General features: G+C 41.7%; 2 long non-coding RNA genes across 3 annotated transcripts in view; one reads left to right on the top strand and one right to left on the bottom strand.

Moving 5' to 3' along the window:
* LOC109556247 (uncharacterized) overlaps positions 1-15871 on the bottom strand; it is a 32203-nt gene extending 16332 nt beyond the window's left edge. The window contains exons 1-2 of the long non-coding RNA XR_011565876.1: positions 13479-15871; positions 9440-9667 (exon numbers count right to left, since the gene is read on the bottom strand). This is a non-coding gene — a long non-coding RNA (uncharacterized lncRNA). The remainder of the gene's footprint in view (positions 1-9439; positions 9668-13478) is intronic.
* LOC109556248 (uncharacterized) lies at positions 476-9446 on the top strand. 2 transcript variants are annotated; one of them, XR_002180374.2, is made up of 4 exons: positions 476-664; positions 6581-6763; positions 7954-8021; positions 8972-9446. It is a non-coding gene; the product is annotated as an uncharacterized lncRNA (long non-coding RNA). The 2 variants fall into 2 exon arrangements; XR_011565875.1 differs by having other exon boundaries at positions 6581-8021.
* Positions 15872-16793: the final 922 nt, after the last annotated feature.

Raw genomic sequence — 16793 nt, 5'->3', positions numbered from 1 at the left:
AAAAAAGCATAGTTATGTAGTTATTTTTTTTTTTCCCTTGCAAAAGCTAAGTCACTAGCCATTGCCAAAATTCCCTTTCTTTAAAACCCTGCCTTCCCAACATGCAGTGCAAGCTAATTTTATTTTATTGTCCAGGTCAGAGACATTTTCTTATATCAGATGTCATTTTCTATTTTCCTTGCTCTGAACTTCTAAATTACTCTGCCTTGACGCTCCAGTATTGGATTTCTCTCAATTCCAGGACTTCAACATTCCTCCTCTCTGTTTAATGTAACTTCCAACGGTTCACATAGTGTTCCTGATTCCAGAGGGGGCTTTGCTCACCCCTCCCCTTGCTCCTCCTTACCCATCCTCCATGCATTATGGATAGATGTCATGCTTCACCATCCACGTCAACCCATTAGTCGTTCAGAACATACTGTGATGATAAAAATCTTTGCCAAAAATTTCTGGCTATGATCACGTTGAGCTCTGAAGGAACACATGAGATTTTTCAGACAGATTCAAAAAAGCAGTAACTTCAGCAAGTGAGTTCTAACTTCTTCCCCAAGAAGAAGCACTTCTGGTGGGAGAGAGCCACAGAAGAAGCCAAAAGGTGTGAATTTGAGCCTGGCCCTGACACCTACCTAATGAGGGACCTTCAGTACACTGAAGCATGAAAGGGGTAAGACCATTTTCCCATCTGTAAAATGGGCAGGATAATCATAATTGTGTCTCTTGAGTTACTGTGAGGATCAAATACAAAATCAACCAACATTTGCATAGCTTCTTATTATCTCATATGTTAATGTTGTTGCTATTAAATTATAATTAGCTTCATGTAAACTGGTAAAAAATACCTACCTATTGATCTTTTTCAACACAAGTTTATTGAGAACCACTGTTTGTCAGGTCTGGCTGTAAATTTTGACGCCTATAAATAGAGGCATTTGACAAAACCTAATTGAATGTCATATGGCCTGTATTAGTCAGCCCAGGCTGCTATAACAAAATACCACAGACTGGGTAGCTTAAAACAACAGACATTAATTTTCTCTAGAGTCTAGAAGCCGCAGATCAAGGTGTGGGCAGATTCAGTTTCTGGTGACAATCTCTTCCTTGCTTGCATATAGCTGTGTTCTTGCTCTGTCTTCAGATAACTTTTCCTCTGTGTATGGAGAGAGAGAGGAGGAAGGAGGGAATGAAGAAGCAAGAAAGAAATGGTGCCTCCTCTTCTTTTTATGAGGACATAAGGCCTATGAGATCAGGGCCCCACTGTATGACCTCATTTAACCTTTTATCTGCCCATAGGCTGTATCTTCAAATACATTCACACTGGGAGTTAGGCCTTCAACATGTGAGTTTCAGGGGCTCAAAACTCAGTTCATAACCTCTCCAGAGCTTGTAGTATTGTATAAGCAAGTTAGAAAAAATAGATCCCCCATTCTTTCTTCAGATTTGTGTATTGAAAAGAACCCCTCCACTCTGTTCTTTAAAGAGAGAATCATCTCACAGTTCAAATCTACTTCCACTCAAAACCCCTTACCCTTGGAAGACATGTTTTTGGCCTTTGATTCTCTAGGATTTCCCATTCCAGGCCCCCCACATTCTTCACTTCTGCGGTTGAGTTACAGAGTTGCATGGTACATGTCTCTGTCCTAGCTCTTCATGTAGCTTTCTTGGTCTAAGCTTCTGAATCATATCTATCTTTTTTCCTAGCTCTTGGTTTTGCTCTGCCTGTCTCGCCTCACCCTCTCCTCTCCTTGTCTCTCTTCTGTATCTCTTTCTTTCCAGGATGCCAGTATGCTACAAACAAGTCTGAAAATTCAAGGAAAATGGTGTGTTTATTTGAACTTTTTAGGTTAGCAATTGGACCCAATGCTTTAAATATGGAGGTACTTCACCTGAAAAGGTGTCTGGAGGTTGAAGAAAAATATATTGCACATGGTATCTGGAAAAATAACTAATATACCCTTTAAAAATAAGCTTATTCTAAGTCCTCTGGCTTTTGGATATCTTGTGTTTGTCTCTGCCTTCACCTTCCCTTTTCTCTTTCTTCCTCTCTTTTCTTCTTTTTGTATGTTCCCTAAGTCCATCTGTCTCTCTGCTTCCCTCTAATCTCTCACTGGCTCCCTCCTTTCTTTGTCTTCTCATTTCTCCATCATATCTGTCCATCCTTCCCCTAACCCCTCCATCCTTCTCCCTGCTTTCCTCCACAGATACCCTCCATTAGCAGCTCTATCTGGCTTATCATTCCAGCACAGTCTTTTTGACTTAAGAATCTTTCCAATTTCCTGCTGGAATAATAATGAAGCTTACAGGAGAAGGTCAAAATTTTCCTGTTAACAGAGAGGGTTCCAAATGAGCTCCCTCACTGATAGGGTTTAAGAAATTGGGTATTTTCACCATTACTCTCCAATAGAGTGGTAAGTGTTTAGGCTGGTTGCAAGACCCAATTCCCAGCCAGATGGAAGACACACTTATTGAAGGCAGACTGAGTCCTAGAAAGGGCTCGCAAACAAAAGTCAGGAGCTTGCTATGCAAAACACTGCTCTGTCACCTAAGGACTCTGATCTTTGAAAAATCCCTTGACCTCTCTGGATTTAAGTTTCCTTAACTCTGAAACAAGGGAACTGGAGTGATGAACTTTAGGAGCCTTCTGGTTTTGACTTCATGACTCAAAGTACTATACTTCAAATATATGTACTCTATGTGATAATTATAGACATCAGAGTATATGTACATAAAACACACACACAAATATATGTGTGAGTGTGTATGTATATGAAATACACACATGTATACACACACATATTCTTTGGAGTAAGCACTCTGGAAAGCCATTCTGGAACTTCTTTCTTACAAGCTATTAACAGGTCTTACCCTAAATCATGCTAAAACTGAAACTCTAGTACTTTGGTCACCCCATGCAAAGAGTTGACACATTGGAAAAGACTCTGATGCTGGGAGGGATTAGGGGCAGGAGGAGAGGGGACGACAGAGGATGAGATGGCTGGATGGCATAACCTACTCGACGGACATTAGTCTGAGTGAACTCCGGGAGTTGGTGACGGACAGGGAGGCCTGGCGTGCTGCAGTTCATGGGGTCGCAAAGAGTCGGACATGACTGAGCAACTGAACTGAACTGAACTGAACCCTAAATCAAATTGCTTATGACTATACAGTGGAAGTGAGAAATAGATTTAAGGGACTAGATCTGATAGAGTGCCTGATAAACTACAGATGGAGGTTCGTGACATTGTACAGGAGACAGGAATCAAGACCATCCCCAAGAAAAAGAAATGCAAAAAAGCAAAATGGCTGTCTGAGGAGGCCTTACAAATAACTGTGAAAAGAAGGGAAGTAAAAAGCAAAGGAGAAAAGGAAAGATATACCTTTTTGAAATCAGGGTTCCAAAGAATAGCAAGGAGAGATAAGAAAGCCTTCTTCAATGATCAATGCAAAGAAATAGAGGAAAACAATAGATTGGGAAAGACTAGAGATCTCTTCAAGAAAATTAGAGATACCAAGAGAACATTTCATGCAAAGATGGGCTCAATAAAGGACAGAAATGGTAGGGATCTAACAGAAGCAGAAGATATTAAGAAGAGGTGGCAAGAATACACAGAAGAACTGTACAAAAAAGATCTTCATGACACAGATAATCACAATGGTGTGCTCACTCACCTAGAGCCAGACATCCTGGAATGTGAAATCAAGTGGGCCTTAGGAAGCATCACTATGAACAAGGCGAGTAGAGGTGATGGAATTCCAGTTGAGCTATTTCAAATCCTGAAAGATGATGCTGTGAAAGTGTTGCACTCAATATGCCAGCAAATTTGGAAAACTCAGCAGTGGCCACAGGACTGGGAAAGGTCAGTTTTCATTCCAATCCCAAAGAAAGGCAATGTCAAAGAATGCTCAAACTACCACACAATTGCACTCATCCTACACGCTTGTAAAGTAATGCTCAAAATTATCCAAGGCAGGCTTCAGTAATACGTGAACTGTGAACTTCAGATGTTCAAGTTGGTTTTAGAAAAGTCAGAGGAACCAGAGATCAAATTGCCAACATCCACTGGATCATGGAAAAAGCAAGCGAGTTCCAGAAAAACGTCTATTTCTGCTTTATTTATTATGCCAAAGCCTTTGACTGTGTGGATCACAATAAACTGTGGAAAATTCTGAAAGAGATGGGAATACCAGACCACCTGACCTGCCTCTTGAGAAACCTATATGCAGGTCAGGAAGCAACAATGAGAACTGGACATGGAACAACAGACTGGTTCCAAATAGAAAAAGGAGTACGTCAAGGCTGTATATTGTCACCCTGCTGATTTAACTTATATGCAGAGTACATCATGAGAAACGCTGGGCTGGAGGAAGCACAAGCTGGAATCAAGATTTCTGAGAGAAATATCAATAACCTCAGATATTCAGATGACACCACCCTTATGGCAGAAAGTGAAGAACTAAAGAGCCTCTTAACGAAAATGAAAGAGGAGAGTGAAAAAGTTGGCTTAAAGCTCAACATTCAGAAAACTAAGATCATGGCACCTGGTCCCATCACTTCATGGCAAATAGATGGGGAAACAGTGGAACCAGTGCCAGACTTTATTTTTCTGGGCTCCAAAATCACTGCAGATGGTGATTGCAACAATGAAATTAACAGACACCTACTCCTTGGAAGGAAAGTTATGACCAACCTAGATAGCATATTGGAAAGCAGAGACATTACTTTGCCAATAAAGGTCCCTCTAGTCAAGGCTATGGTTTTTCCAGTGGTCATGTATGGATGTGAGAGTTGGATTATAAAGAAGGCTGAGCACCGAAGAATTGATGCTTTTGAACTGTGGTGTTGGAGAAGACTCTTGAGAGTCCCTTGGACTGCAAGGAGATCCAATCAGTCCATCCTAAAGGACATCAGTCCTGAATATTCATTGGAAGGAACAGATGCTGAAGCTGATACTCCAATACTTTGGCCACCTGATGCGAAGAGCTGCCTCGTTTGAAAAGACCCTGATGCTGAGAAAGATTGAGGGCAGGAGGAGAATCGGATGACAGAGAATGAGATAGTTGGATGGCATCACCGACTCAATGGACATGGGTTTGCGTGGACTCTGGGAGTTGGTGATAGACAGGGAGGCCTGGTGTGCAGCCGTTCATGGGGTCGCAAAGAGTCAGACACGACTGAGCAACTGAACTGCACTGAACTGAGGTTAATAGGAGAGCTTCATTCCCCTACAAAAAACACTAAGAGTAATGAAAGAATATAGAAAACAGATCACAATGAAAGCGAGGTTAGATGTGGATTTCTTGGAAGTGGTATATTTTGGTTTCATGTTACATTGGCATTGTAAATGTATTAAAAAAAAAACAGGCATTTTACATAAGAATAAATCATCACATATTTGAATCTCAATTCATAAATACTTCAAAGTTGGTATTTATTAAAATGCTAATTTTTCATTGGTTTTGAAAACTAAATTAAAATTAGCAAATTATATTAGTGGATAGTGACTGCAGCGAGAAAGCTATTTTTACCTTTGATGAAAACGCTCCCACATATGATGGGCCATGCTTGGATTTCATAGGGCTCTAAGAAAGCAATGGCATCATCAACTAATTAGTTAATATATGTCTGCTGCTGCTGCTGCTGCTAAGTCGCTTCAGTCGTGTCCAACTCTGTGCGACCCCATAGATGGCAGCCCACCAGGCCCCGCCGTCCCTGGGATTCTCCAGGCAAGAACACTGGAGTGGGTTGCCATTTCCTCCTCCAATGCATGAAAGTGAAAAGTGAAAGTGAAGTCGCGAAGTCATGTCCGACTCTTCGAGACCCCATGGACTGCAGCCTACCAGGCTCCTCTGTCCATGGGATTTTCCAGGCAAGAGTACTGGAGTGAGGTGCCATTGCCTTCTCCGAATATATGTCTATCATATACCTAAGTTTTCAGGAAATTAGATATGGCTCTTGCCCTTCTAGATATGTACAATAAACAATAAAAATACATAAACAGTACTGTGATGCACTATGAAGGAAAAGAAACAAGGTAATAAAGTAACACATATGGGTGATGGTGGAGGGGGAACATGTGGGGCAGAAAATGTGACAATCTGATCAGGATGTGTGCTCCTGGGCACCTTCCTTACTTTGCTATCCCAAGGGTGATAGGAAGCCTTGCTTTGTTTAGGTCCTGCTTGCCAATCAGTACAGGTGACTAATATTAAGCTACTCCATTAATCATGCCTGACTCACCTGAGCATTTACACAGGGGGAGAGATTCATTCACATTCTCCCAACCACCTCAGGAGGTGTTATTGTCTTTATCTTACATGGTGGGGGAGGGATTGCAAAATTACACACTGATTCTAATGTTCGAAGAAATATAGTTCATTTTCTCCTTAACTTTGATGAGTTGAACTATGAGTGACTCTCCATCTCCTGGGGAGTTGGGTGGGGATGGGAGGACTATTCTAATGCAGTCTGCTGCACATACATTCTGATGCAATAAGTTAGTAGTCCTTTGCAGTTAGTTAGCTTTCTTTGGGTGAAACTGACTCAGTCACTCATATTTGGCCCATTTCTCCTGCTCCTGTCTAGTGGAGAAAGACCAACGGCAGCAGACCGAGACCTGGACACTCTGAGACCATTGTCACCCTCTTCTGTGGAGGGACCATTTAGAGCTGCTCCCTGGACTGGCCACTGCTATTACTTCTGGCAACTACCCCTGTGTCTGGGCAGTGCCCTTCTTTGCTACCAATGGTGACAGCTAAGTAACTCAAGGTCTCTATGTCTTTCCCCACCTCCTCCCATTCCCCCTGTCAGCTCCTGAAGGTCCTGGGGCACTTGTTCATACCTTTGTCTCTGACACTTCAGGTTCTGCCGAGGCCTCACCTCCGGTCCCTGCCATGCTCTTCATCCTGGCCCTGGCTCTTCTTACTCATTACAGCAGGTCCTACAGCAAGCTTGGGTGCATGCTAAGTTGTTTTAGTCATGTCTGACTCTTTGCGGTCCTATGGACCATAGCCCGCCAGGCTCCTCTGTCCATGGGATTCTCCAGGCAAGAATAGTGGAGTGGGTTGCCATGCCCTCCTCCAGGACATCTTTCCAACCCAGGGATGGAACCTGTGTCCCTTATATCTACCAGCATTGGCAGATGGGTCCTTTACCACTAGCACCAGCTGGGAAGCCCCTAAGGCAAGCTTGCTGCCTCTGAAATCAATCACCTTCCAAGCCTGCCAGGGTCATGTGGGAAATTTGGGTCACCTGTTCATAGCACACAGGGGAGATGGATGGCTTGGAAAAAACTAGTTCTGGTTATCCCTCTGTCTCCCTATTCTGTCCCAATGAGTTCGAATTTGTAGCTCCTTTCAGAGTCCTAAATATAAGGCCAAGGGCAGTGCCTCGGCCTGCCTACATACTAGGCAGCTAACACCTAATGTTCTCTCTATGTTGGGCTGAGGTTCAGAGAGAGGTAGGGCACAATCTGCCTGCCTTTCTTATTTCTCTCTTTTTCCCAGAATCTTTCTAGTTGGAAGGCATGGGCCTCAGGGCTCTCATTTCCTACACATGTGTTCTTCTACTTCAAGGCCTGGTTGCCTCAGGTGGGGCCAGGAATATTTCTATAGCTTATCACAGAAGAAACTGCGATCTAAGACTTTCAGTATTTGTTCTTTATATGATAAAGGAATTTTAAAAATCTTCTCTGCAGTTGCCAACCCAATCTCCATTCCCTTGTCCTTCCTTACTCTAGATCCTCTGTTTTATTCAGGGTCCCAGGGTGCCCAGTTAAAAGTGCTCTCCTCCACAGACCCAAAGGTTGCTATGCTAGTCCTGGTCATGTGACTCGGTCCTCCCCAATGAGCTACAAGTGGAAAGCTCTGGGCAGGGTTTTCCTTGTTAAAAGAGAACAGGCTTTGACTGGTGTTTGTTTTGGGTTTCTGTCCTTTTTCTTTTCCCCTTCTTCCTGCCAGGAATGTAGGCATGACGCCCAGCCATGCAGTAGCCAACTTGCAAGCACTAAAGATGGTGACAGAGAAAGGTAGGAGTCTGGGTCTGTATCAGGCACAGTTCCATAGAGAAGCAGAACTAGTTTGGGGGGTTGGGGACGGTGACAGAGAGAGAGCTAGATTGCAAAGGACTGATTTATGTAATGGTAGGGGCTGTCTAGGCTAGGCAAGTCTAAAACCTGTAAGGCAGCTTGTCAGGAAAGGTGAGCTAAAACTCTGGGGTCCAGGAAAAAGCTGCAATCTATAGTGAAATTCTTTCTTCGGGAAAGCCTCAGTTCTGCTTTGAAGATCTGCTCTGAATGGACTGAATCAGGGCCACCTAGATTGTCTAAGATAATCTTCCTTGCCTAGAGAAAACTGATTGTAGATTTTAATTGCATCTAGGAAATGCCTTCCCAACACTAATTGGAGACTATAGTCTATAGTAGTCTAGCCAAGTTCACACATAAAACCAACCATCATGGGGTCCTAAAGAACATTGTGTTGCCACCACACTAGTTCTGAATTACCTGCCTCTGGATTTGTTGTTATGTAAGAAAACACACACACACCCACACACACAAACGGACCAAACAAAACTCTATGGATAAAGTCTTACTAGCCAGATTTCTGTGACATGAAACCGAATGCAAATCCTAACTGCTGTATTCTTCCTCCAAAAAACTCCCCTTAAACTTTTAACTTGCTATGGACTCAGATGCCTAACATTAAGTCAAAATTGAGCAATAGCTCTGTTGTTTTATAAAGGTACTGGGCTTCTCCCCAAAGCCCTGAATTTCATTGTTTCAAAGAGTGAGAAGGCCTGCAAGCAACAAGATTTGTAAGATACGAAAGTGCAACTAAAAATGTTTGACAAAAAAAGTGGTCTGTTATAATACATAAGTAGAAAGTAAGTAATTTGATCAAGGTTGGAACTCAGAATTGCCTGAGTTCTATTTTAGCCTAAGATAGGCTAAAACCTATCACCTTTCTACTCCACCAGGATCAGAGGAAAACGCTCTGCTTGGCTGTCTACGGGAAAGAGAACCACCAACAAACCTACAAGTTCTATTTCTTTAGAACGCTATAGTCATAAAAATGATCATGATAAAATTACTGCCAGTAATATTTAGCTCAATCAGATTCACTGTATATTAATTTGCTCTCACCATCACTATTAAAATTGACATTTCAGTCTTCATATCTATTCAGAATGACAGTAGGCTAATCTATGGCTGTGTGGGAAAAAAAGAAAGAAAATCAAAGCTGATCACTTCTCAGCGCAAGCTGTCCAAAACCACAAACACGCACTTGCAGGAAGTGGGATGGGGCCAGGGTGAGCAGGTCAGCCGGTGCTTTAGTGTCTCTGCTTGTTCTTGTCCAGTGAGCATATCAAGATGGGACTATTAATTTGTATGTGTCAACTTGATTTTGAAAATGTTGGTGTTGATCTGTGAAGACAGCAACATACCTTCCTTGTACTCCCTCCAGAAACCCCTGATAATAAAGAATCCTTGTATTTCCACAGAGTTTTAAGGAATCTTCTCTCTCTTTCCTGACTCAGTTCCACAAACAACCTCAGAGGTAGACAGGGTAGAGATTTTGAGTTTCATTTCATACATGAGGAAGCAGCTTCAGAGACTTGAAATGACTCACTTGAGTTCACATGGCGAGCAAACCACACCACCCTCCACGATCCCTGGGAAAGAAAGAGAGGAAAACACAGCCTCTTAAAGTATTTGAAAAATCTTTTGCAAATTGAATCGAACTTGAGCCAGAATGTCTTGCTAATGACAAGAGACCAAGGAATGCGGAGGATCAAGGCCCTTTGCTCCCCCTTTTAATCAAGGACTAAGATTTGCACAATCTGCCCAGACTAATGCACTTCCCACTACCTCAAATGTTAATTTCTTATGAGATCATTGAGAGACAGTTTCAGGGAGGCTGGGCATGTCTGCCTGGTTGTTATCCTTTAAATGCTATTAAATCCATGTCTGAATTGTTCTAAGGCCATGTACATTTTCAGACCCTATTACTTAGGCCAATAGGGGTGTGGCAAGTACAAGCTTAGTCACTAATGAGGTCCCCTGTGGTTGGCCACGAATGGTGGGAAGAAGAAAACTTCATCCTTTTCCATAGGCTAAAATTAAACTAGACCTAACCCAAAGATCAGAGAAGACAATAGCACCCCACTCCAGCACTCTTGCCTGGAGAATCCCAGGGACAGGGGAGCCTGGTAGGCTGCCGTCTATGGGATCGCACAGAGTCGGACACGACTGAAGCGACTTAGCAGCAGCAGCAGCAACCCAAAGATATGCAGAAGTGTATCTGACCATTTTATTTCCCGCTTATCATGTCCTAGGTTGTATGTGTGCGTGTGTGTGTGTGTGTGTGTATGTGAGTCACTCAGTCACATCCGACTCTTTGCCACCCCGTGGACTGTAGCCCACCAGGCTCCTCTGTCCATGGAATTCACCAGGCAAGAATACTGAGTAAATTTCCATTCCTTTCTCCAGGGAATCTTCCCAACCCAGGGATCAAACCTTGGTCTCCCACATTGCAGGTGGAGTCTTTACCATCTGAGTCACCAGGGAAGCCCTACATAGTAGATAATAATTATTAAAATTTGCATGGCACTGTATGACTTTTAGAGACTCAATTTCAATTGAGCATGCACACTACAGAAGAGTGGGCAAAACGCCTAAGCTGACCCTCTGGTCCAAGCCTTGGACACATCCATACCCTCACCTGATATAAAGAATAAGCTCGTCCCCACCTCAGTGAGCAAGCAAGCAAGTGAACATGTTATTTTTTTCTCACCCTCTCTTACTGCAGCAGGTGCCCCAATAAACCCTTGCCTGAAAAAGAAAATACACTTTTCATGTAACAGAAACCTCACCTCATGAATGGGATCAGGGAAGAGCTCTCTCTGCCTCAGTAACTTTTGAGTTTTACCCTAAAGCTAAAATCTATCTCATTTCTACTCCACCAAGATGCAATGGCACCCCACTCCAGTACTCTTGCCTGGAAAATCCATGGACAAAGGAGCCTGGTAGGCTGCAGTCCACGGGGTCGCTAAGAGTCGGGAATGACTGAGTGACTTCACTTTCACTTTTCACTTTTCACTTTCATGCATTGAAGAAGGAAATGGCAACCCACTCCAGTGTTCTTGCCTGGAGAATCCCAGGGACGGGGAAGCCTGGTGGGCTGCCGTCTCTGGGGTCGCACAGAGTCGGACACGACTGAAGTGACTTAGCAGCAGCAGCAGCAGCAGCAGCAGCAAGATAGAAAAGTCTCCACTTGGCTGCCCAAGGGAGAAGAATCAATAGCACTTTCAAGTGGATTTGTTTAGAATCTATATTCATAAAAATAATTACTATAAAAACTGCCAGTAATATTTACCTAAATTAGATTTATTCACTATTCATTTCTCTCCCATCTCTACTGAAACTGAAATCTCAACCCATATGTCTTATTCAAAATGACAAATGTAAGCTAATCTATGGCTATTTGAAAAACAAAATAAAGTAAAACGTGAAATAAAAGTACAAAAAAGTGTGTTTTAGGGGAGTATGAACGAGGTGACAAGGGTTCAGGATGACAAAGATGATGCCAAAGAGAGGTTAACCCAATTTTGAGGATATAATAGGTATAGTAGGTGCTTTTAGAATATATACATAAATATATGTATGTGTGAATATATTCATGAATAAATATATGTATGTTTGTATACGAATATATATACATATTAGACATCATCTTGAATTCACTTGAACATATATATATTTAATTATATTCATATAATAATATGTAAATTCAAATATATATTGATTTGAATTCATTTATGGCACTCTCATCTATTTCATTTTATCTACTTATCCATAACCCTTTGTTCCTGATGCCTACCACAGTGCTTGGGGCCACTGTATTTCATAAATATTTGCTATAGAAATTAAACCCTTATTTTCTGCTTCATGAGGTCTCCTTCTATTGCCTCTTCCATAATGAATACAGATGTCAGCACATAGTAAGTAGCTTGATAAGAACTTGATCAACTGAACTGAACTGACCCCTTCAAACTTTGTTTCCTGAGTTCAAAGGGCCTCACTGTCAACACCACTTAGACAACCCAGGAGCTTACCTTCCCACTGCCAAGAGGAGGAGGTAACACTATGCAGAAAAGTCCCCACTCTGACAAGTCTGTGGTGGTAGGGGGTGGTCTGGTTTCATGGTCAGAGACCTAGCAATCAGCTAGAGAAAGGGAAATGGTTGCCATTGGAAACCTTGAGGCCCTGTAGCTGTCAGAGGGAGTGAAAGGCTGGAAGCTAATCAGGCATAATGAGCTTACAGTACCATAGATCATGTCAGCTAGCATTCTTATTAATTTCCTGCCCAACGGCCATGCACAGAGGACCGATTCATCCATCAGTCCTTCCCCAGCCTGGGACACTAAATCACTTGTCAAATCAGGAATGTGGTGATGAAAATTCAGGAGTGACATAGTGGCAGAAAAATCATCCATCATCCTGCTACACCTCACCTTTGGAGAGCATCTTACCCACACTGCCTTCTGAATGGGAGGGACCAGGCACTGAGAATGTAAAACCGTCAAGGACCAGAAAGAACGTCTAGTCCAAAGATGACAATAAGATTCATTAACTGTAGAAGATGTTGGACTAGATCAAGGTTGGCACAAATATGGCACAGGTGCCGCCAATTCCCCCTTTCTGTGTCCTTGGAAGAATTGCAAATCAATTACTCCATTCCATCCTGGGAACAACTATAAAATCCTTCTCACTATAGCATACTGTAAACCTAATACCACTACAGAGGCAGGGTAGAAGGGATGAATACTCCTTATTGGGGATGAACAACCAAAGGAAAAGTTTAATGAGTCTCATCTGGCTCCATTTGTAAATTCCTAATTAAAATAGCTGCTACCTTTTTAATACACATGTTCTGGTTTGGGTAGTCTTCCTGTCCATCTCTAACAGTTTTTTTTTTTTTCTCTTCTCCTCAGATCTAGGGAAAATCCATTGAGTTAGGGTGAGCCAGGAAAGAGTGTTTGACATAGGAGTTCAGCTTTGGGGCATGAATTACCCTGAGAGGGGGAACCTTTGGGAACCAAATGATTCTTTCAGAGTCCAAGAGCTGAAAGTTTAACTGAGGGATCGTGCAAAGAATCTATACAAATAAATGCCAGGACCATGAATATAATCAAGGTACAGTTCAGGGGGAACAATTCAGTGTGTGGCTTGTGGATGGAAAATATATATCCCAGTGTCCCTTTTTGTTGTAGTAAGACAAACCTGAGATCTGAAGGGTACAATATGTCACCCAAAGATGCCACATACCAGGAGGCAATATATGAGTGGAATTCTGAATCTTAAGGAGGGATTTTCCAATAAAGAGGCAGCAGAGACCAGGAAGGTTCATCTCAGACAAAATGGAACACCAAGTAAAGATTCAGATTCTCCAAGAGAATTTCAAAGTTATTTCATGGAGCTTACCTCATTTGGAGCCCAGAATACCTTTGCATCACAGGTCTTATGAGCTCTGTTTCAGAGTAAAGGCTACAAAGACCTAATAAAGTTAATAACTCACCCAGAGTCACATATCTAGCTGCACAGATAGGAAACAAACCCAAGTCCCTTGATCAAGAGCCCAGACTCTTTCCACTAATTCACCACCTCCAGTGGAAGGGTTGATAACACCTCTTTATTTTATTTTTGAGAAGAGAGGTTCTTAATGAATGAAGAACCAACAGGAAAACCAGAACCATATCAAATTAACGGTAAAGAAATAGTAAGGATATGAGATCAGAGTTGGCAGGCAGCCCCTGTGATGGGGGGGAACGTTTATGTTAAGTTCCTACATGTCAACAATTTAATCCGCGTTGATTTGGCCTTGCTATTGCAAGACCCACAGTAGCGTGCTATGAACATTAATAGATGATTTCCTTTTAGCTAGTTGGAGCTAGTGCCCCAAAAGAGGATTGAGGCAGATTGGTAGAAATTTAAGCACTGTTTTTCTTTCTTCCATTCATTCAAGCTCTGAACAAGGATGAACTGAATTTCCCCCTTTCACCAGTCACTGCACTAAACACTGAAGATATAGAGATGAATCAGACACTCTCGCTATACTCGAGCTCACAATTTAATATGGAAATAGAAACCAAGAAGTACCCAACAAGAAACATGTGTAAGGAAGGGGACATTCATAATACAAGGGCACACAAAGAACTGAGACGCTCACTGGGCCCTGTAGACTGGACCAGGCTTCTGAAAACAATGAGTTTTGAAACAAATATGGAAAATGACTAGAGGTGACCAATGGTACAACATGAGCAGCAAAATAAATATAGCAAATATTGTAATTCGCTAAATTAAAAAAGAATACATGCATGAGTCTGTATGAATCTAAGCAAATGGTGAAGAAGGGAAAGATACTCCTTACAGTAGAAAGCCAACTAATAAAAACAGACAAAATATTGGATTTAGAAAATCACCACTTGGCAGTCATGACGATAATTGATTCAGGCAAGAATTATCATGAGTGCTAAAACTAGTGGGTGACAGTTTGAGGAGTAACAGGATATCAACATAATTTCAAAGTATCTCTCCAAAACTACTTAATTATAAAGAAGAAAATAGGATCTTTACAGTAGAGAAAATTGGCAGACACCACATGCCTCCTGACATAAAGCACTGAGAAGACTGTAACATCATTCTGTGATATTTTTGCCAAAAATGCATAATCTGAATCTAATCCTATGGGAACATAGATAACCAAATTGAAGAACATTCCACACAATAACTGACCTGCACATTTAAAAAATGTCAGTGCTATGAAAGAAATAGGGAGACTGAACAAAATTGCTCCAGATTAACTAAGACCAAAGAGACATAACAATTGAGTATAATGAGTAAGCCGTAATTTTCTTTTGTTATAAAGGATATTGTTGGGACACTGGAAACTTTTGAAAAAGGTTCATAGATTAGATAATAGTTTGAGGCTTCCCTGGTTGCTCAATTGGTATAGAATCTGCCTGAAATACAGAAGATGTGGGTTCAATCCCTGGGTCAGGAAGACCCCCTGGAGAAGGAAATGGCTACCCACTCCAGCATTCTTGCCTGGGAAATCCCATGGACAGAGGAGCCTGATGGGCTACAGTCCATGGGTTTGCAAAAGTCAGACGCAACTAACCACCACCACCATACTCTCAATGCTAACTTTCTGAGTTTGCTAATTGTAGTGTGGTTACAAAAGAGAGTAACTTTGTTTTTAGGAAAAACACATTGAAGCACTTAGGGATAAAGAAATATGTCTACAACTTATTCTCAAATGTTTCAAAAAACACAGAGAGAAAGAGAAAAGAATTTCTAAAATTTTAATAAGATATTGACATTTAGAAAATCTAGGGGAAATGTATAAAGAATGTTATGGAATGAATGTTTGTATTTCTTCCGAAATTCATATATTGAAATCTTCCCCTCTAATGTGATGGCATTATCAACTCGATGCACATGAGTTTGGGTGAACTCTGGGAGTTGGTGATGGACAGGGAGGCCTGGCATGCTGCGATTCATGGGGTCACAAAGAGTCGGACACAACTGAGTGACTGAACTGAACTGAATGTGATGGTATTAGGAAGTAGGGTCTTTGGGAGGTAACTGGGATTAATAAATGGAATCAAGAGGGTAGAACCCTCATGAATGGTATTAGGGCCCTTATAAAAGTCATGAGATAGCTCACTTGTTCTCCTTCAGCTATGTGAGGACACAGGGAGAAGTGGGCAGTCTGCTACCCAGAAGAGAGCCCTCACCAGAACCCAGCCATGCTGGCAATGATTATTTAGTTACCTCTCTTCTATATCCTATTTCCCCAGGGAAAATTGAGGTGTTAGAACCTAAAATGGAAAAGAATCTGAAAAAGAATATATATATATATATATATATATATATATATATATGGCTCCCCTGGTGGCTCAGATGGTAAAGAATCTGCCTACCATGCAGGAAACCCAAGTGAAATCCCTGAGTCATGAATTATCTAATTGCGGTGATTGCAGGCAAAAGAAGACAGCAGAGGATGAGATGGTTAGATAGATCACCAACTCAACGTATATGAATCTGAGCAAACTCTGGGAGATAGTGAAGGACAGGGAAGCATGGTGTGCTGCAGTCGCAGGGAGTTGGACACAACTTAGTGACTGAACAACCACTATATATATATATATGTGTGTGTGTGTGTATGTATAATTGAATCCTTTTGCTCTATACCTGAGACATCATAAATCAACTCTCCTTCACTTAAAAATTTTAATTAAAATAAAAAATGAAAACCTAACAGAAATTATATTTTTAAGTGGAATAAACTATCTATTGTGATCATTGCTACTGAAATTATCACATTGCTTTGATTTCGGCAGGAATACTATCAGTTGAATATGATCACACTACTTTGTTTATTCTTGTTAGAGGCTGTAGATGGAAGTGGTTATTAAAGTGAGAAATCCACCTGATTATGATCTAATTTACTGAATCAGTTGGGACAGGCCAGATTACACTATGACAATAAACATCTTCAAAATGTCAGTATTGGACTTCCCTGGTTTTAATGAGTAAGAACCTGCCTACCAATGCAAAGGACATGGGTTCGATCCCTGGTCAGGGAAGATTCCACATGCTGCGGGACAACTGAGTCCCCATGCCACAACTACTGAGCCTGAGCTCTAGGGTCTGCAAACTGAAACTATAGAAGCCAGTGCTCCTGGAACCTGTGCTCCTCAACAAGAGAAGCCACTGCAATGAGAAGCCCTCACA

The sequence above is a fragment of the Bos indicus genome, chromosome 3 (assembly GCF_029378745.1).
Source record: "Bos indicus isolate NIAB-ARS_2022 breed Sahiwal x Tharparkar chromosome 3, NIAB-ARS_B.indTharparkar_mat_pri_1.0, whole genome shotgun sequence".
Lineage (NCBI taxonomy): Eukaryota > Metazoa > Chordata > Mammalia > Artiodactyla > Bovidae > Bos > Bos indicus.
The sequence above is the reverse complement of the archived record's forward strand: the minus strand, read 5'-3'. Positions and strand labels throughout refer to the sequence as shown.